This window comes from Prinia subflava, chromosome 5, assembly GCF_021018805.1.
Source record: "Prinia subflava isolate CZ2003 ecotype Zambia chromosome 5, Cam_Psub_1.2, whole genome shotgun sequence".
NCBI lineage: Eukaryota > Metazoa > Chordata > Aves > Passeriformes > Cisticolidae > Prinia > Prinia subflava.
The window spans coordinates 14,638,589-14,661,048 of record NC_086251.1 but is presented as its reverse complement, the minus strand read 5'-3'; positions in this window follow the sequence as shown (position 1 = coordinate 14,661,048).

The window sequence follows — 22,460 nt, the reverse complement described above, 5'->3', positions numbered from 1 at the left end:
TGGTTTTGCATTTTTTGCATTTCTTTTTAAAGAAAACCATATCATGCAGACAGTTGGAATTATTTATTTTTGATTTACAAAGCAGCTCCTTCAATCTGTTGCTAGCAATGTGTCTATAAAATATACTTTAACAGCAAATAGATTAAGCAGGTGCAATGGGTGCTGTACATACCTCACAGCCAGACAAACCCCATGGTAGCAGTTTCTTTCAAAGGCCTTCCACTGTTTCACCATCCACCAGAAAAGGCTGATTCAGGCTGCTGGCCACGTGCAGAGGGGATTTCTTCAGCAAAAGTTTTTGCACTGAGCCTGTGGGCTCAGCTGCTGCCTGAAACAAGAATCACACAATAGAAAAGCTGCAAAGATTTGACCCAACAGCTGCTTCATCTTCTGCATTGATTTAAAGCACCAGAGCCCTTTCTCAACCTGGCAATAAAGTCAGGCATTTATATTTTTTAATATGTACATAAAAGATGTCTCTATAGAGATGTGTGTGTATTTATATACACACATACAGAGCCACACATAAGAACATATGTATTTATATATGTGTACATATCTAGATCTATATCTATATCAGGCAGAAGATGGACATATACTTGACTAAAAAAAGACTCTTGGGGCAGCCAATTAACAGTCAAGACTTTTATTATCCAGTTCAGCACGGGGTGCAATCCTGTGCACCTCACAGGCCCAGATAGTAAATTAAAATGCAACCATTTCTGTTTCAGCCTATGTGACAAATGGCACGAGTGCTGCCTAGGGGCCAGCAGCAGCCTGGCTGCCATTGGGGGCCAGTCAGAAAGCCATTTCCACCTCAGCAGCTGAGACTGTGCCTAGTATCTTTTTAGAGCCCCCATGTCACAATTTTTAAACAGTCAACAAAGTGAGATTGAGGGGAAAGCAACAGCAGGAGTGGGGAAAACTGCATTTCCAGAGATACTATGGTTCCTGAAGTCAGACAAGAGGTTACCAGCCCCTGCTCTGGGGTGAGGTGCCCATGGGGAGATGGCTTCTGCCACTCAGGTGAAGCCCATCGTTTCTTCCTATGGTTTATCCCATCCCAATATCTTCCTTCCCCTGCCTCAGTCTTAGGAACTCAGCTCTTGGTTGAGACATGAGCATTAGGTAAGCTGCTGTGCATTTGTAGCTGAAGTGTATTCAGCACCTACTGAAACAGCTACAGCCCCTTATATATATGTATAAATATATATAATATTATATTTTTAGATTATAGTATGTCTATTGATATGTGTGGACATACATAAAAGATATACAAGGTCTTTTATAAAAAGACCTGTACAGAAACATTTGGCATATCCAGGTGACCATTCGACATTGCCCCAACACCTCTGTCACCTACAAATGGGTGCAGAAACTTGTCACCAAAACTAGGGCAACTGAAAGCCCAGGCACAAATAGTGCAGTGTATGGTCACACACCAGGGCTGTGCGTGTTGGCCTGCTCCTTGGAAGTGAAAGCATAAGGATAAGTTACTCCACAACATGTGTTTTTTCATGAGAGGAAAGCATTTACAAAACTTGCAAGACAATTCTATAGCTGTAACAGGAGCTTGTACCGTACGTGCTTCTGATGGTGCCTCATTACCATGCTCGTGCTATAGAGCCCTCTCTGTTATCTGCAGAAAACTTGGTCTCACTGGGCATTTTCTGCACCACACTTCGCATTCCTCCTCCTTTCCCCAGTCGTCCTCTCCCAACAAAGGCCCTTTTTTTTCAGGAGAATTAAGGCACAAATCATCGTATCTGTTCCAAGAGCAGCGCTGGCCTTACTCTGGGAGGAGTACTGGCATTCAGGGGACTCCAACAGCTGGATCTGAGCATTTCCTTTAATTGAACAGGTTTGCAGTCTCTCTGTGCTGAAGCAATTCTCCACATCACACAAGCCTGCATACCAGAATAAAATGAAAATTTAAGAGCGCTGGCTAACAAGACCGAGAAGCTCATTGTTTAAACAAGAGTCTGATTGTCCGGGTGCTCAAGTGCCCCATTCCTCCAACATTAAACCCACATGAGGGACAGCAGCCTAATCCACAGCTTGCTGCCAGGTGGTATAGAAATTAATCTTCCACTTACCGGGGCTATTAGTTGCGGTATTCATAAAGGTTTGCAACCCAATGAGGCGAGTGAGTAAAATTTTCTCCTTGTCATAAATGGGCATGGCAACGTGGTGATATGAAACATCAGCCTCCAGGAGCGTCCCCTGCGGTGGTGTGGATGGTGTGTACCAGGGAGGGGAATGGCCCCCAGCACCTTCTGTGTTAACACATGAGCCCAGGCTGTCTAACTGCACAGAAAATGTGTGGGAGGATGAGGGATGGACTGGGAAAGCCCAGGCTCACCTGAGCATAGGCCACCATAACATGCAGGGCTGAGCCAGTTTGGCGTTTATGAAGGCAGGAAATAAAACCTTTTTTTTTTCTCACATTTTAACAACATCAAAACTCCCATTTCTAGTCTGACAGGCCCCCGGAGAGTACTGGATACACAACGCAGACACCCTCATTAGGTCTTCAAAAAGCTTAGGGTCCTGCTTCAGGTCTGCTTGCCAGGGCATTTCACTCATCTTCAAAACAGGGTATGAGAACAGAGGAGGAAGAGAAAAATCCTACCCTTTATTAGTCTTCTGCTCCATTAAAATCCAAGGAGGAAAGGCAAAATACTCAGCTGCAAGCAGGTGATCAAAACAGGAGCGACATAAACATAAACATTTGGAAGGGTAAAGCCTCAGGAGTGTTTAGCATGATTGCTTCCAGTTTTCATCTGCTCACATTTCACTGCAGACGTAATTCGCTGGAAAGCACTGCCAAAGCTTTTCACAACACCAAGGCACTCTGAACTCGATGCAGATAATACTATTTACAAATACTGCAGCTTTCCCCCATCCTTCCCTAATGTTTTCCCAGCAGCTTGCAATCCCATCTGGCTTTGGCTGTTTTTACTGCCCCCTCAAAGACTTTCCTTGCCTCAGGAGCTCGTGGTTGTGCCACGGGGAGGTGGCAGCCTCTTGCTTTGCCTGCGTGGCTGGCCAACCCATCTTGCTGTGCAAATGGAAAAGCAAATGGTCAGGGCCAAGTGCAAGTCAGTGCTTTGCCATGTGTTTGTGCATGACTCTGACTGGGTGCCCAGGTATGTCTCTAGGGCATCCCAGGTCGTTCCCTAATCCAGAGAAATATTTTGCAAAACAACAGCTTTCCCCAAACAGTAATGCCACAGTCCACTTTGCTCCATATATTCCTCTTTGTAGCTTCACATGGCAACAATTAACAGTTTATGCACCAGCTTCTTCCATGTCTGCTTATCAAGTTTTCAGCTTGACCAAATTCCTATTTTCCCAGGATTTAATTAGGCTGAAGTTCCAAATTTTTGCAAGATAGAAGAACTGAACAAATCCAAAAGGCTACAATACAGATTTTTAGTGGATCCCATGAATAGCAACAGAGCTAATAACACAGCTTAGACTTAAAAGAATTTGAATCTAAATTATTTTTATTCCTCATCTGGCTTGCTTTCTTAAAACATATGGCTAGTAATTTCACAGCCTCTGTCAAACTTTTATATAAATAACAACCATTGAAAAGAAATGTAAAGGGTCAGAGATATGCACAGAGTATGCTATCACCCACAAAAGGAGCTTCTGAGTGAGTTGGACACAGGCAGAAAATTCCATTTACCAAAAGTGCAAAGAACTGAAAAATAAGGAATTTAGCTCATTCTGGTCCTATCCTATACTTTTCTTTAATCTGGTATTAATCCCACCTATAAGCACTGTCCCAGGATGAGTCCCTAGGCAACACAATCCCAGCAAAGAGCAGAAGGAAATCTGCAGTCCCAGGGCTAACCTTCATCCTTAGCTGTCACTAGATCCAGACTGGTAACTCCTTCTGGAACCAGAGCTAGCAAACCAGTTACAGGGTCCAGTTGGGGTCCTGGTAGTGGGAGCTGCAAGGCTGGCTCTGTTTAGAAAGATGGCTTTATCCCTGACCAGCACTGGATGGGATAAAGCATTCTCCTTCTCCTCATCCAGCTTATTTTGAAGTGCAAGGACCCAAGAACAAAACCAACAACCTCAGCTTTCCTGAGCTGGAGCCTCCATCTCAGCACTAACCACTGCTTTAAACCTTACAGAACTGTTTAAGAAAACTGAAATTTAACCCTGCTCTAAAGAGGAGCAGGTTCCTGCAGGTGTCAGCTCTCATCCTACACATGCAGGGTATGTCTCCACAATAAATGTATGTTTGAACCCTTTGGTTGGCAGCCTTAAAGCTAGTTCCAGTTCCACTCATAAACAAAGCCACAATCAGCAGAACCTAGTCACAATCAGCATGGGTCTTTCTGGCAAATGATGAGCAGAAATATGTCTGCTAAATCCGGTCTTTATCTTGTAGCTGCCTTTGGTTTAAAGGTCCACCAGTCACACTGGCTCAGCTACCTCTATTTTTCTGAAACACCTCTGTTTCCCAGGCTTGGTACTAATCCTAAAATCAACAGCAGACAAGGGGAGCAGCTTGTGCATGGGACAAGAAGTGTCTGCCCTGAAACTGACTGACCAAGACTGGCATAAGGTAGCAGATTTAGAACCAGCCTTCATCTGGAGCAGCCAGAAAAAACCACCACCCTGGGTCCTTACCCAGTGAATAGAGATAATCAATTGTCCATGAACTTTTTTTAAAGGTTCTTGGGTCCTTGCACTTCAAAATAAGCTGGATGAGGAGAGGGAGAATGCTTTATCCCATCCAGTGCTGGTCAGGGATAAAGCCATCTTTCTAAATAGAGCCAGCCTTGCAGCTCCCACTACCAGGACCCCAACTGGACCCTGTAACTGGTTTGCTAGCTCTGGTTCCAGAAGGAGTTACCAGTCTGGATCTAGTGACAGCTAAGGATGAAGGTTAGCATTTAGCAAGTCCAACACTAGCTCTTGCTTTGGGAGGATGTGTTTTACTGGAAGTCTGTTGTCTAACTGAAACAAGTGCTTCAATTCCAAACTCAGTATCATCCCCACACAGCAGCCACCAAAGTGCTGCTCGTTAAATTCCTCTTGGGTGAAGATATGGGAAATGATGCTCAGCTCTGCTGTCTCCCTATAATTAATGTGAGCTGTTAATAATGAGGCTTCTCTCTTTCTCAAATCAGACTTAAGCAAAACTTGAACTCTAGACTTAACCTTACCAAAAGCAGTAAGAAGCATCAATTATTATTTCTTAATAAAATAAGGCATTATAATAAAACAATACCAGTGTTCACATTTATAACTAGATATCTCAAAATTTCTCTTTAAAGCTAATTTGAATTGTTAGTATTCCAACACTTAAATTATAGTTACAAACATGAAAATGTGTCCCAGAGCATTGCTCAAAGTCTTAATTTACAATAAGACCAGCACTTTGGAACAGCAGTCATCTTAAGAGGGCACCCATTCCCCCTAATGAACCACCTTTTAATTGCACTCTCTAATGTTTTCCATCACTATTTTAATAAACATTTACTACCTAAGGTATGATTAGAGAGTCACTGGAGTAACACACCCAAATACTGATTCCATTTGAGAGGGTACCAATATTTCTGTTATATAACCTATTGTAGGTTGGGGCTGTAACATTACTACAATCTGTTTTTTCCTAAAAATGTTTGTTACTCAGCAAAAGAAAAGCGTTCTCTTTGATACTAAATTTTCAAGTAAAGTATATTTGTGTTTTATAAACACTGAGAAGTTAAATAAGTGGTCTTTCCCTGTACCATAATTATAAAAAAATTACAACCAGATCCATTGTCTGGTAAAAGACAGTCACCTCTGCCACTTCATTTGTATTGAAACACATAACTGAGCTGTGTTTCCCACCTGTGATTTGACACTCTTTATACCTAAAACCTACTTTCTAAGAGTACTTTAAAATAATTATACACTTCCACCACAGTCCTAGGTCAGCCGTGTGCTACTCTGAGCAGATGGAAATGAGGGTGGAAGTGTGTGTGGTGTACTGGACTGCCAGTCTTTATGCTAAAAACCCCAAACCAACCCACACTAGGATTAGCCAGTCACGGGCTTTGCACAGTCATTGCCATTGAATACAAGTGGGCAGAGGAGTATTTACTTTACACAGGCAGCATTTTTCACCCTGTGGTTAAAACACAGCCCCATGACTGCTGCACGCACCACAACCTCAGAGAAACCCTTTGAGCCAAATTCTGCCCTTTCAGAAATCCTTTTCCACAACTGTGAAACTTTTGTGGCCGTCTCTTCTGCACAAACACAGTTTGCTGGGGACACCACCTCAGCGCCCTGGAAGTCCCAGCCTGGTGAGCACCTCCATCATCAGCCACTGAGAGCCATTACAAGATTTTTTTCTTTCAATCTTACACAGCTCTCACACTGGCACCTCTGGCCCCATCTTCTAAAATTTGTCTTGAAAATAAGAATTCCTGTCCACACCCACACATGATGAGTTCAGCAGAGCTCTTGACAGAGTTCCCTGTTCCCTACACAGAGCCTCCCCTTCCTTTTAAATCAATTTTGAAAATGCAACAGCATTTGCCAAGAAAGCTGTCCTCTACCAAAGACAAATCATAAAAGTATCTGAAATTGGCACTATTACGTTTTTATTCAAAAGGAACAAGGAGCACTAAATGGCCCACATACTAGCACCTATCCAAAGACATAAGGTCATCTGCCACTAATCCACTTAGGGACACTGCAACACATCAAACAGAGACCAAGGGCATTAGGGGCCTGTGAGGCAAGTCTGGGAGCACCGATGAGCTGGTCCTGTCACCTCCCTGCCATTCAGCTCCTGGTCTGTAAATTGGAGCCCTGCCCTCGGGATAGGTATTCACATGTTCCAGTTTCAGGCTACAAGATCATAAGAAAAAGAAATAAACAGAAAAGATTTTTTAAAAGACTCTGTATTTCTTCTTCCAGTCACTCTCCATTTCAGAATATTCTTGATGTCCTTCATCAGTCTTGTACTTGGTTACAGATGGAAAATATTAGCTCTGGTTTACAAAACATGGCCCAGTTTCCTGTAACACAGCACAGGTTGGACAAATCTGTCATTCGAGTAGTGTGTCTATTCTGTGGCCAATTCTGTAATCTACAAGCAATGTGATCCTAAACAAGGAATCTCATGTTAGCAGCCAAGATTGGAAAATCCCTGTTTAGTGTGATTGCTGCCAAAACTATCTTACTTCCTAAGGACAAGCTAATTTTCAATCTGCAGTTTGGAAGCTGTTGCTTTTCCTCTTCATTTTTTTTCAGTTTTTGGTTTTGGTTTTGTGGGGGGTTTTTTAATAAATAAATAAAACATAGCTCATTTTTTAAGATGACAGAAATATACACTTGATTTTAAAAAGTGCAAAATGGATTTAGAAAAGTTTAGGGTACATGAAAAATACACCACTGTATAGTAAAAGAATTCTATTTTTGAATATAATTTAAACACAACTTGAAGTTGTTTTTTGAAGTGCTATTTTACAAATTGAAGAGTTGTAATTCAGAACAAACAGCAACAAGACTGTTGTGTACAAATAAGAGGAGAAGAGCAAGGAAGCAAAGAAAAAGAAGTTTTATATGATAGAGATAGGACATAGATCAAGGATGATCTTGATGCAGCTTTAAATGAGAACTTGACCTCAATTTGCAAGATGGATCAAGGCAATATAAATAATGGCAATGGGGATATGAGATTATCAAAACTAAGATAGAAGCAAAGCTCAAGAAATTTAATATATCCAGGTTGGCAGACTCAGAGATGAAAGGCAGAAGAAGCTACATTAATTATTAATGATAAGCTTTCCAGTTCACAGATACTTCTAGCTGGTAAAAAAGAAAAAGCCACTACAGAAGTGTCAACAGTATGCTTCAACTCAGTATTAGGAAAGGGGAATTTCATCTGGAATACACGAAGGGAAGAGTCACAAAAACCCCATATTGATGCAGAACTGGCCTCATTTGCCATCACATGCACTTTTTTCAGTGTTAGAATTCTTCCTTCTTTGCCCTTCTAAATGCTCCTTCTGTAAAAATGAAGAGATTAATTTCTGAATGAAATGAATTCCTCTTCCTACATGAATTCCTCTTCCTATTCTTCCTGTTCTTCCTATTCCTTCCTATTCTTTCTGTTTTAAGAAAGTTGGAATGGGAGGTTGGGGGGGTTTCATTGAGTTTTTTAAAAGCTAAATATTACTAATGTTAACTTTTCTTGCCTTTTCACCCCTTATAACCATTAAAATTTGTACATATTATAGCATCACACACTTTGCCAGCCCACTCAGGGGGTTGATGGCTTATCTTTGGACATGGGTGGCAAAATGGGAGAAGGAGGTTGTGCTGTCAGAGCAATCAATATCTGGAACAGGTTCTCATGGAGAGATGTCTGCGCAAGACTCAAGGCTGTAAGGGTGAGCCTGGTAAGATTAAGAGAGGGGATGGCCCACATTTCCCATACAGAGAGCTTTAAAGGACAGGAACCATGGTTTTCCATGTGTTACTGTCATGGCAATCTAGATGCTGTTATCACTGTCTGCCCTTCACCATCTGCAAAGTGAACGCTCACCTTGGTCCTTCCCAATTTGATAATGCAACACTCAGAAAAAGTTCAAATTTTAATTCCCCAAGCTTCCTCTGCTCATGATTTTCTAACCTCTTATCCAGCACACTCAATTACAGTAAAGAAATCCCTCTTAGCAAGAATACACTGCTAATGTTGGGCTCAGTTATGTGATCATCCAGGACCTTGCTGCATCTGTGGCCACTCGTTTCTGTGCGGCACAGCCTGGTCCCAACCAGCTCCCACTGGGAAACACCAGTTCTGAAAGCCTTGGGGAAATTTGTCTGGCCTCCTAAAGAGCTTCTCTCATCCCAAGCATTATCTCTAGCAGAGTGCAGGAGCTAATAATATCCCTCTGCTTCTGTAATATAGCATTTCCTCCTCTTTTACTGGTTCCATTACCAGCTGCTCCTTTGCTGCTGCCACATCACCAAGTGTCAAAAGAAGCCATAAATCAGCTTATGGCATGCATCGAATGGTGAAATTGGTGCTTTCTCCCCGTCTGAGGGACTGGAACTTCAAACACAGCTTCTAAATATTCCTTTAAGGTTTAATTGTTTTAGTTAGCATTTAAAAGGTTTTTTTAAGAGACAAGACAAACTCCGATTTTCTTGGAGAAAGCATGTACTGAGATTTCCTCAAGAAAGTCACAGCCACTGGTTGGCACAAGGGGGACAAAGCCACAATTCCTAACAAGGGATGTGCTGGTGACCACAGTCTCAGCCATGACAACTAAACCCTTCCCCTGGTGCTGTTGTGCTCATGAAAACATCCTTGTTGGAGAGCTGGAGCTTCCAGCAATTTCTCCCTTCAATTGCCATTTCTAATAAAACACAAAATATCAATATTAGTGTTCGTGTCTTCCTAATAAAAATGCAGGAGCTGCACATTACTAGTGAACAAAGTGTATGATTTTGAATGTATGACATATGATTTATTCTTGTCAAATTGACCAAATGTTTCTCTTAATATTTACATTAAAATGCTTTGTCGAGATAGTTTCCTGAAATATTTCCTCAGCAATGGTGATTAGGTTTCAAGCATTAGATGGAAATAATGAACGATTGACCAAGAGGAAACAAAATAGACCTAAATATTTTTTTTTAATTCAGCAGCTAATTTAGAACAACTGAAATTTAAGCTGCTTGCATTCATCTAGGAAATACTAACAGGAGTAACTATTTGCTCTCTGCTAGCACCCCATCTTTGGTTTCACATGGATGATAATCCAGGCTGCTTTTGCCTTAGGATCCAGGAGTTATGTTTCCCACTGACCTTCTACAGAGCCTTCCAAAAATAGGGAACTGGGAGAGGGATGGCACCAAGCGTCCATGGAGTGCTGGTGGCTTTTCCTGCTTTGCACCAGGGATGCAGAGGATTTCAACTTTCATTTTCTCAAATACTTTTTCACCATTTCTCTAGAAAGATGGCCATGAAACAACAACTAATGGAACACTAGTGGCCATGAAACACTAACATTTTTTCCCCCTTTCTGTTAAACAATTTCTGTTAAATTTCTCTTCTAAAGAAATAATTTTAATATGCTGCCTCAAACACTCAGGAATGACATTTAGGAGCTGTCCGCTAAAAGAGTCTTCTTTTTAGGTATTTGCTTTCTCAGGGTACACATAACATATTTTCTGTGCGATGACTTAAAGTCTGATGACATTCATAGAAGGCACAAAGTGTAAAAATGAAGTGATTGATACACTGCAGTCTTCCTGCCCTTTGAAGAAATTGAGATTCAACACCTAAACAGCAAGGCCAGGACACAATGAAGTAATATTTAATATAAAAACTTCTGTGGTACCCTCCCTTTTAGAGTTCCTTTCAGATAGAAGAAAAGTAGAAATAAAGCCAAGTTGTTCACTTTTAAGATGACTTTTAACTCCTACTACTTGTTTTCAGTTCTTAACCAAAAGACCAAATGGCACCACACTTTTGTTTCTAGCAGAACACAAAACCCCAAACAGCTCCCTGTTGCAATTCTTGAAAAGCAAAAGCCTTTCACATGGAATACTGCAATAAATTCATCTTGGCAAATGACACTAGTTCACAAAGTTATCCATATCTACATTTGGGAATGAAAAAATGTGTCAAGGTCTTTGACAGCACATTTTCCATTTATCACACACTCTGTTTTATCACTTTTTTTACAAGTCCCACAATACACTTTTTGCTAAAGCACAATAGACTTTTTTCAGGAGGAAACATCAATTGTTTTAATTGTTTGGAATTTCATACCCTGCGCAGGTGTGAAAGGCACCAGTGACTGTTCCTCTAAGTGGTGTACATTTCAGTGATAAAACACCACTAATTATCCAGGCATAAATTACACATTTCCCTTATTCTTAAAAAAAAATAAAACAAACCTCAAACATACATATCCCCCCACCCAGTCCTGCAGGGCTTTTATGTAGCATTACCAGTTTTATATGGTGAATTTCATATTCTTATTCCCGTGATGGAATCTTCACAAGCAATTTTATTCAGATAGCTGCTGTGTTAGGACATTTTCAGATTATAGAACCATTCCACCCCAGATATAATGGATTTAAATAACATAACCATTAACAGCATGAAAATAAGATTCAAGGCACTAAGAGCTACTTAGAAGTCATAGCTGAGCTACAGCACAGCAATCTGTGGGAAATCTTGGTTTTTAGATCCTCATTAAAGTGTGCTTATGTGTTATCCTACAGACTCACACAATAAGGTCTTGAACAATGCAGAAATTAGCAAGTCACAAACATAAGAGCCCACAACAAGAGATAATTCCTTGGGGCTCACTTGAGCATTGTCTCTGTTCACCCTTCGCAAATGCAGAATCAGAGTTCCCTTTGTTAATATGGTGGCAGTAGGTGACAGCAGGTATTTATTATTGCTATTTCAGGCTTTTTTGTGCTCATAAGCAAAAATATCAGATGAACATGATGTGTAGCACTTTTTATCCCCTCTACCCTCCCACCCCAAACTCTGAGCACGTAATATTGTAAAGGTCTAGAGGCTCAAGCTCATTTTATATATAATATACTACATAACAAAACCAGTCTCCATCCTGTTTGCCTCCTCCAAAGAAAATGTTTGAATTTTTGTTTTTATAGAGGAATTGAAATGAAAAAATTTTCAGTTTTCTTCCTCAAATACCCAACTATTTTGGATAACGGGAGCCATAGTTTGGATGTGTAGGTACAAGAGCAGAAAAGCTAAGGCAGAGTGGAATAGGACTTGCCAAGGGATGTGAAGAATAACAAGAAGGGATTCTCTAAGTCCATCGGTCAGAAAGGAAAGGCCAAGGAGAGTGTACAGAATGGATATGAGACAGAACTGATGACAACAGATATGGAGAAGGCTGAGGTACTCAATGAGTTGTTTGCCTCAGTCTTCACTGGCAATCAGGCTTCCCAATCTCTCAAGGGATTCCGCTCCCCTACTCTGCCCTCATGCAACCCCACCTGGGAAAGAGGTGGACCTGTTAGATAGGTCCAGAGCAGAGCCACCACGGTGATCAGAGGGTAGGAACACTGCCAGTGTGAATCTGGGCTGAGAGCTGTTCAGCCTGGAGAAGAGACAGCTCCAGGGAGACGTCACTGTGGCCTTCCAGTACTTAAAGGGAAGTTATGGAAGAAAGCAAGAGCAGCTTTTATGTGGGGAAATAGTGACAAGACAAGGGGGAATGGTTTTAAACTGAAGGAGGGCAGATTTAGGTTAGATTTTAAGAAAAAGCTCTTTACTCTGAGGGTGGTGAGGTATTGGAAGATGTTGCCAGAGAAGTTATGGATATCCCATTCCTGAAAATGTTCAAGGCCAGCCTGGACAGGGCTTTGAGCAGCCTGGTCTTGCAGAAGGTGTTCCTGACCAGGGGGGTTGGAGTGAGATGATTTTTAAAGTCCCTTCCAACCCAAATTGTTCTGTGATTTTCCTCTCAAATGCCACTAAAACTATTGCTACTTTTGAGGGTACATGGAATAAAAGTTTTCCTATCATTTATGGAAATTGTTTCTTAGCTGCCTCAATCAGCTTATGGGAGCTACCAATGTACAAGTTTTTCCTATAAAAATGTATACACTAAATACCACCTGTCCAGCCACTAGGAATGATTCCACCAACATAAGTCACCTTTTCAATTTTCCAAGGTTGGTGCAATAACCTGAGTTTCCAGCACCATATTGCGCTTTCACAGAGTTTCACCAACTTATGTCTCATTACAGTATTATAAAAACAGTTGCCAGTACTGACATTATTTAAAAATAAAAGGCCATTCTTTTCCATAAATAGGTGCAATACTTAAGACAACTCTGCAATGACACAGTGGTTCTAGACCCGTTTTCCTTCCAGGTCTTCTCAAACCCTTCACCCACACTGGACCAAACCCCGCCCTGCACCTCCAGCCATGGATTCAGCAAATTAGTCCTGGAGCTGGGGGACCTCGCAAGCTGCAAACCATCATGAGCTGTCAGCAACGTCCACAAATCTCACAGACATCTGTGGCTTATCAAGCCAGCAGCATTTTTCCTACATTAATCTCCACTAGGCCTGCCCCAGCTTTCATTTCAAAAGACTTGGCATGGTGTCTTCAAAAAAAAAAAAAAAAAAAAAAAAAAAGAAAAAGAGAAAGAAAGAACAAAAAATTTTAAAAATTGCTCGATTTCTTGAGATGCAGCTGGTTAGGAGCACTGCCTTTGAAATGTGAGCACATTGCAGATATGGACATGCTCCTTGCAGGCAGCTTGCAGCACAGGGGACAGCACTAATGACTGCAAAATGCTTTTAGAAGCTGCCTTTAGGTGATCCCTGTCCTTCTTTTGAGGGAGTTTGGGGAGTGTTTTAAGTAGCTGCTGTGCTGGGGGGTTCATCTGGATACAGCACACTTGTGTTGAACACTCTCCAGCAGCCATTGGTTCTCCCAGCACCTCTCAAAAACCTGCTGGAAGGGCTGCAGCACCCTCCTGCTGGCCATGCTGGTGTTCCCCAGTGCTGGCTTTGCAGATGGTGGCCAGGTTAAGGCCACAGCCTTCACTGCTGTTGTTATGGAAGCCCAGGAAACTGCTCCACCACACTGAACATGTCCACCTTGGACCCCTCACCACACTGGTCATCATCCCTCCCACAAGGGAAGGATCCCTGAAGGATCCCTTATAAACTTTTCATAAAAATCTTAGGGCATGAGCAGTAATTAACACTCATTTTCTTTGCACAGCCAAGAAATATTAGCACAACAGAAGCCCAGCCACCAGTGTCTCAATTTACCTAAGCATACCTTCCAATGCTCTTATAGAGTGCAGGTGGGGCAGGTAGATTGTCATCCTTATGGGTCTAAAAGCACAGCAGCAGGGGTGGCTGTGCTCCACACAGATGAAAAATAAAGGACTAATGGTGTTTATAGTTACAGCCCATTTTGAGCTCCAGCTGTCTCAAAGCAGACTGACATAAAACACATAAGTTCATTGTATTTCACAAGAGGATATCCATATCCTTTCATATCACATTAAAATGTCAAAATATCTTTCTGTCCAGAGTGTGTATGCCAGGGAAAGGTCAGAGCGGCATTTTCAGTGTTGAGCACACGGTGCTCATCACTAGACCAACTTTTCTCTGCCATGAACATCTCAAACTTACCAACTCAAATATCCTTCCCTCTACAGCAGAGTGATGCATTTAAAAGCAGAAAACTTAACACTTCCCAGGTCAAGAGAATGTTAAAAATTTAATTTCTATTTTCTCCAGAAATTCATTGTTAGTATTTTCAAGAAAAGAACTGGTATCTCACTTACCTCTTTATAGTGGTTTACGTATGCTCTAGGAAAAATTTATTGCATTGTGAGTTGAAATTACACACTTAAAGCTCCTTGGGAGCAGCTTTCAGTATCACTGAATGTCCAATGGCTCTATTAAATGAATGGGACACCAAGATGCTTGAGTCTTCATGTAGGCAGGAAAAATTGTGACTGAAAATGAAGTAACTTAAAATATCTTTTCAAATGAAACTTCACAGCCGATTCATCCTTGTCCTGAAGACGCTGAGAATTTAGAGCTCACTTACTATCTTGAGACAGGGCTCAAGATAGTAGGAGATGTTGGAGTTCCATCAAATTTGATATAGGAATTTGTTACATTCAGAGACCAGGAATTTAATAAAAACAGAGTTTCACTAAGAGGACTGCCAGAAACACCCATCCAGTATCTCAGGGAAACTCAGGTCTTGCCTTACTAATCATCAGCAGTCACAAAATATAACTCCACACCAATAATCTGATGAACAATCTGAAAAACATTCTTTCAGGCAGTCATATTTCTTTAAAAAATAGAAATTTTTATGTAACCAATGTGATGAAGACTCAAAAAGACATGAAATCTCAGCCCTCTACCTCTGCACTGAGATTTGAATGTCCCATCGTTTCTGTGTGACTTTTAAAAAGCAGAAGAAAGCCTAGGGACACTGGGATGAGTGTCCCAGGGATCACAGAATCACAGAATCATTTAGGTTGGAAAAGACCCCTGAGATCAAGTCCAACCTTTGTCTCATCACCATCTTGTCAACTAGACCATGGCACTAAATGCCACATCCAGGGGCACTGAACAGCTCCAGGGATAGTTATTCCACCACCTGCCTGGAGAGCCTATTCCAATGCCGGACAAGTCATGATGAAATTCCTCCCGATTGTCAGGATCGTTCTTTTCCAAGTTCTATACTGCAAACCTAAGTTTGCAAATCTGATGAAAACTCTAACATTTCATTTTCCATCACAAGAAGAAAAGGTATTTCTAAATTAAAGATGTTTTCCCCTCAGGTAAATTGGTAATTCCCCAGCATTAAATCACAACAGACATCTTACCCTTAAGAGAAAAATTTGAAAGAATGACACCAAAGTCAGTACAGTTACATTAATACAAACACTAAGCTCAACCTTTTTACTCCACTTTTAACACTTTCCTTTCTCTGATCTACTGCAAATCTCTGGAGCTACAGAGATTCTTCTCTTCATGTCCAGATTACCAGCCTGTAATGGAAATGTAATACTGGTTTGTATCTATTGGCAAAACATCACTGAGACCACCTTTACAATTCCAGGGGAAAACCCTTGAACCATCAACCATTTCTCTGGCCTCATCTTTAAAGGAACTTGGGAACATCAAAGAACAGAGAGTTTTCCATTTAATGTGAAGCAAAATGCAACTCCATAGGAAGACACTTAACTGCTCTTATTGGAGAGGTGTTTTTCTTTTCCTTTAAATGTTTTCCCCATGCTACCTCATCTTGACCTATTTCTTTATTTCAAGCACTGTTGTTCTTAATGTTTTGGTCAACTAGAGGTGAGACTGCCTCTTTTTCTGATGCCCATGCATGTCCAACTGTAGTGATCTATCAGCTGTTTGCCATGGTGCCATTTCTGTTCCTTATTTTAAATAAGTCTTACTCATGCAAAAAGGGAACATTGCTTGTCTTGTTGCAATCAGATTTATAGAAACATAGAATCTGCTGAGTTGGAAAGGACTCACCAGAATCATCGAGTCCAACTCTTGGCCCTGGTCAAGACACCCCGAGAATCCCACCATGTCCCAGAGCATTGTCCAAATGCTTCTAGAACTCTGCCAGGCTCGGTGCTGTGCCCACTGCCTTGGGGAGCTGTTCCAGTGCCCAACCACCCTTGGGATGAAGAACCTTTTCCTGATATCCACCCTGAACTTTTCCTGATCACTTCATGCCATTTCCTCAAGTTCTTTCATATCTGTATATTGTATACATAAAGTACATATTTGGATGATGTGTTAGCTAGATTTTATTTCATCAAGCACTCATGGAATCTGAGAATTTCAAGCTGAAATGATATTTAGTGCTCAGGGTTTAAAAGCCTTCCCACTTAGCAGCAGCTTCTGTCTCCCAGTGCTCAGATCTCTGAGCCCTAGTGTGGCTTGTCAGCTTTCCTTGGCTCTGAGTTTGCCTGCCAACAGCTAAACCATAGAAAAACAGAGCACATTTCATTTGCATCTCATCTGTTCTCAGGCTTGGGTTTAAGTCATGTTTTTGGGAGCTCTGCTTCTTGTTCACAGTAGTTTTTGCATATAAATCAGAAGAGTTGTTAAGCCATTAGGCTCGTGCTTCCCCCAGGTTTCAATTGAACTGATAGCAGTTTTGGGGGTAATACAAGTGTTTACTTCCATAGCAGTATTTTAGAGCTCTCCTCACTATGTCAAGAAATACTCTTCAGCCCTACTGCCCTCACTACTCAGAGCCCTTTACTGATGTCATTGCTGTGAGCCTGATGTCACCAAACCCCTCCTGTACGAACACAAGGGTTACACATTTCCTTTACCTGCCCCAGGCCTTTAATGCCTCTTTGCTGTTCTCATCAGTCATGGCCTGGTTTGGAAGGGACCTCAAAGATCATGTAGCTCCAAAGCCCTGCTGTGGGAAGAGACACCTTCCACTAGACCAGGTTGCTCAGAGCCCCATCCAACTTGACCCTGAGCACTTCCAGGGATGGAGCATCCACAGCTTCTCTGGGCAGCCTCTTCCAGTGTCCCACCACTCTCACAGTAAGGAATTTCTTTCTAATATCTAATCTAAACCTGCTTTTTTTCAGTTGAAGTTGTTGTCCTGTCCCCTTGTCCTGTCACTGCAGGCTCAAGTCTATCATTTTTCTGCTTTTATTTTTTATCTCTCCTATGTGTTGCATCCTTTTTTTCACTAAAGCTTTTAATAAATTAAAACCAGTGAAGAACACTTTCATTGTTAGCTGCTTCCCACCCCAAACAGTTCTCTTTGCCCACATCCTCTTGCAAGAGACAGGGTATACCCAACACCACCAAGAACAGAGTGGGTCAACTTCAAAGCAGGCTCCTATTGACACACTAATTCCCTGTCACCTCAGAGATTTCATGTGCCAATTTCTTCAATAAGTAGGCTCTGCCAGCAAAGAGGTGAAATTATTGTTTTAATTTTAGCCGTCCTTTTATCTTTGAAAAGGAGCATTTGTTTTGGCACTATCAAGACAAACCTTAATAAACTGACTGGCAAACAGTGTGTTTAGCAATGAAAATGATACCCGGACAGGGATTATAATGTAAGCAATAAAAGGGAATAGAGAGATTTAGGAAAGGATGTGATTTATAATGACTTTAAGGAGGATAAGCTTCTACATCTGTGATTGCTTGATTCTATAATATTTTAATTGATTATCAGAGCTAACAGGTTTATTTTTTCATGTGAATAAAAGCTGTTTTACTTCAGCTTTTGTTAGCATTTATTTTACAGCCTATATTAACATGGATATTTTTTCATAAATTCTGGCTCCATCATGTTGTACTCATTCCATAGGCTTAGAAACCTAAATAAGCTTGGGCAGGGGGAGGGAGCTAGGAAAGCTTGTGGTTACATCTGTTACTCTGCATAGTAGTGGAGGGGGTTTTTGGGATTTTAGATGAAAAACAGTATCACTCTGCACTGACTCACCATCCTTTCCTTTGCTCTCTGCTGACAGGTCCCCAGCAATTATCACTCTCCCCTTCAGGCTGGTTTTCAACCATGCTGACAAATTGAAGATGAACACAATTCAGGGAGGCACCTGAAGCCATCCAATGTACATTTTTTGCACCCCACTGAAGGCAATAGGTACTGAGCTGGTAACTCTCCCTCCATGCCTTTTCTGAAACAAGTTAGGGTTGGTTGTTATTTATTTCTCTATAAATTTATCATTTGGTTCATAGAGAATTAAGTAACACCAACTCAAAATTCAGGGAAGCCTTTAGGTGCTGGTAAACATGTGTATTTTTTAAAACAGATACAGAAACTCACAGTGCTGCTCATCTAGGGTCGCTCTCATACCATGGTTTAACTTGCATTTACAAAAAAATTGCGATTTGGGGATATTTTAATAAAAAATCTATTATTTATAGAATATATTATTGATAGTTATTTGCTAACAGTGTTCAGGAGTGAGGAGGGAGCACACCCTGAATTGTACCTGCTTGTGAATGTTAGGCACCTGTTTCTGAGGCTTTCAAGGAAATTTTTAGCTTTTTACAGTCCCCCAGGCTCATTCAGCATTTGGAGATGGAGGCAATATATCGAACAGTTATGGTTGGATTCTATGATCTTTAAGGTCTTTTCCAATCTAAATGACTCCATGACTCTCCAAAGTTTTGGGGTTCCTGAAGGTACCAGTCAGGATGACATAAATGCTGGGACAACCCCTGGAGAAGAGGCAGAAATAGCCAAAAGCTCAATGGCTTTAAGCAAAAATAGCAGAAGAAAGAATTTCCTGTCACTCAAAAAAAACCCAACACACAACCAAACCCAAAACCAAAAACCCAAACAATCAGCAACAAAGAAACCACAAAAAAACCCCAAACAAAATGAAACTCTATTAAAAGCTTTTAAATCTAAACAGCAATGACATTTTGAAGAACTAACATTTGAAAGTTCTTACCTCTTTTTACAAAAAATTCAATTCTTTATAGCACTGCATTTGCTTGAAAATCAGGTTATATTACATTAATCCTGTTCATTTCCTAGTTGGATTTTCCAACTAAGATTTTAATAATTATTTTTATTCTCTTCTGAAATTTGAATAAAATTTCAATGTAGTTTCTCCACAGAAAACCCTGGAAGCCAAAAACTTTAAGTAAAATTTACTTCATTTGATTCAAGTGGCTGTGTAAGAGCAGATTCATTTTGGGAAAAAAATAGCATAAACATCAAGGTCTACTTGTAGATGGTAAACTTACCATGTAGATGGTAAATTTTCTCTAAGCAGTGTGCAGTGCAGATATCCTAAATGAATCAGTAAAATATAGATTCAGGTCAGAAGGGTTCAAGTTTCCACTGTGAAAACAAGAAAGCCTGAATAGCAAAATCTAACAGTTATTTCAGTGACATTCATACATGTAGACCAGCCTTTATATCTGTCAACATTTAACAGAATAATTAAATACATTCTTAAAATTCAAGATAAAACAAGCGCTTCGTTTTCTCTCCCTACAAATCTTTCAACAATTATTGTTCCATTTTAAAGGAAAGCAAGTATAGCTTTACTTGGAAGCATGCATTTGATGTGCATATATGCAAAACATTTGCTTTTATTAGAACTGTTGGGGAAGAAAAAAATAGATCAGCCTTTAACTGGCCACAGCAGTGGATATTTTTAAGGAAGTAAACATCAAATTAAAATTAAGGCCATCCTATAATATGTTGTGCAGCTCAGAGTGGAATCTGGCCTTGTGAAGATCAGGAGGGATTTTGCTCGTTTGATCTGTACTGGACATGAGCAGATCACCTTGCTCCTGGCCCAAGGCAGACCTGCACCGTCTGTTTTTAGCATCCTGCAGTGCCAGTTTTACCTTTCAACACTTGATGGAGCAGTTTCCCTGGATTTCAGTTTTGCCTGGGTCCTGCTCCACCCTACCTTTCTGCTACCTCAATCCATCCACGAGCATTTCCTACCAGCTTGGTGCTGTGAAAAAACAACAGCCCAAACTGAGAGACTTGCAGAAAAGCATCCTACCAACCATAGCCTTACACAAAGAAAAGAAAGTCAGGAGCTTAACATTCAATTCCTTACATATTGCTAATTTTAAAAAATGCTGCAATCCTCTGTTGTTTAAAGTGAAGCCATTACAATTCATTCTGACACAAGGAGAATAAAGAAGTGTTTGGACGATTCCCTCAGGCACATGGTGCAATTCTTGGTGTGTCCTGTGCAGGGCCAGGGGTTGGATTCAATCCTGATGGGTCCCTTCCAACTCAGCCTATCCTGTGATTAAGCAGGGATTTGGAGAACGGGCCTTAGGGCTTTGTTCTGGAACATCTTCCAGAAAAGAAATTGGCTGGCTGACAGACAGTATCAGGTATGGCCAGCATCCTCCAAAGGAGACTGAAGTTTGCTCTTGTCTCAATGTAAGACCAGACCTCAGCATGGGTTTCCCTGCTTGTGCCAACATTGTCAAAAATCTGCTTCTCTTTCACAGAAAACTTCGTAGGACAAAAAAAACAACAAACAACAAACAACCAAACAACAAAAAAACCCCACCAAAACCAAAGACAAACCACCAACACCATCCACCAAAAACAAACAAACAAATAAAAAGCCAACAAATTACACAGATAGTCAAAGGAATGGACCAAACAGATTTGGCAAAAAGGACACCTCACACTTACTGTATGAAATAAGCTTTCCACTTCATTAAAGACATACAGTTACAAGCTAACATAGAAATAAAGATACAGGACATTGTTCTAAAGGCTTTAAAAATCCTCTGTAATCAATATACTGGCAAAATACAATTTCAGCAGCAGCAGTTCAGTATCTGGCTTGCTTTCTAATCCTTTAATCTTGTCTGCTACAACCAAACTGAGAGTGCCAACAAATGCCATGCCATAAAAGTTGGGTATTCTCACATAATTTCCTATGCTTTGCATGATTAGTGCTTAATTTTATTAATCACAAACTTCCTGAATGAAAATGGAGTTTGGGCAAATTGTCAAGATTTCATGATGACACTTCGGAATTGTAGTCTTTGGCTGAGAAGCATCCTTTTAAGCATAACATGAGTCAAAGATGCTTTCTCCCTTTTCTATTTGCAAATTTCAGCATTTTCCCTTTGTGAAAAGTGATTCTTACTCTCTGTATCTTTAATGTAAGATTTTATACATGGTACAAAATGGTAATGGTAAAAGGTGACAGACCTGATGCCATGGGTGACTCCCAGCTTCCAACCAAGCAGTCCAAGAGCTGGGGAGGTACATGTATGAGATTGCAGACTGCTCAGTGAGATCTATTTTAAAGAAAGCTGCCGCAAGTTTCTATAGACTTGTGCTGCAACGTATTGATTACTATTTTGATTAAGAGAAAGACATGCTAAGAACAGATTACTGTCAGTTCACACCTCAGTGGTCAAGCCAAAACTTCTTCTATTTCCACTGGAGTAGACACTCTAAAGGTAAAAAAGGTCATGGACAAAAACCCTAAAAAACCAACCACAACAAATCCTGAACAAACAAACATCAAGAAAACCCACCAAATCAAACCAAAGCAAACCAAACCCCCAAACCTCTGCTTGGATCCCATTTGATACAGTTGTAAAGGTCAAACAAGAATGTACAAGACCAGCAAGAGACAAAGGAGGGGGGAAGATAAAGAGTCAACCTTAACATGAAAGCAGAGCTGCTGAAATTAGAGTATTTGAAAATAAAAGTCAGAGAGACTTCCTTGTATCAATGTTTTAGCATGGCCCCTGGACCAAGTCCCGACTGGCATAAATCACAGCAGCTTTGCAGAAGCTGCCTGTATTTATAGCAGATGGGACCTGGCACTGCAGTCGTGCAGAACCTCAAGTCTGTACATGTGCAGTTCCTAAAAGTGCATGGCCAAGGAGGGTACAGCAGCAAACCTCACGTACTATCTCAGTGGCAAAAGTTGCTCCCTATTTCTTCCTAAACCACTGTAGTAAACTGGCCAGGCTAATCTGGACAAAACATTTCACTTCTTCCTTTGCCTATTTGTCTTACAGCTCTGGCACTGCAGGCTTGCAAGGACACCTTCTGAGCATTAGAAATCACTCTTGCTCAGGAAGATTAAAGGGTCTCCTTCTTCATGGTGTGACTAAACAACAGGAACATTTGATCCCCATCACTCCAAGGCTTGACTGGGCACAGTGTGATCCACCCTACTCCTGTTAAGCTGGAAAACACCCAATAAACTTAGCTTTATCACTTAACATTAAAAAAAAAGAAGAAAAAACCCCAAAACAAACTCCATCCTGTGGGGGAAACAGATCTGTGAAGATTAAAGCAAGCAAAAGTGAGTCTCTTCCCTCAGGGCTCTCCAAACTCCATCAGGACAACAGCAAGGCAGACCTTTGAAACTACTTGGCTTAAAGGGTTGTAATGAAACTAAAG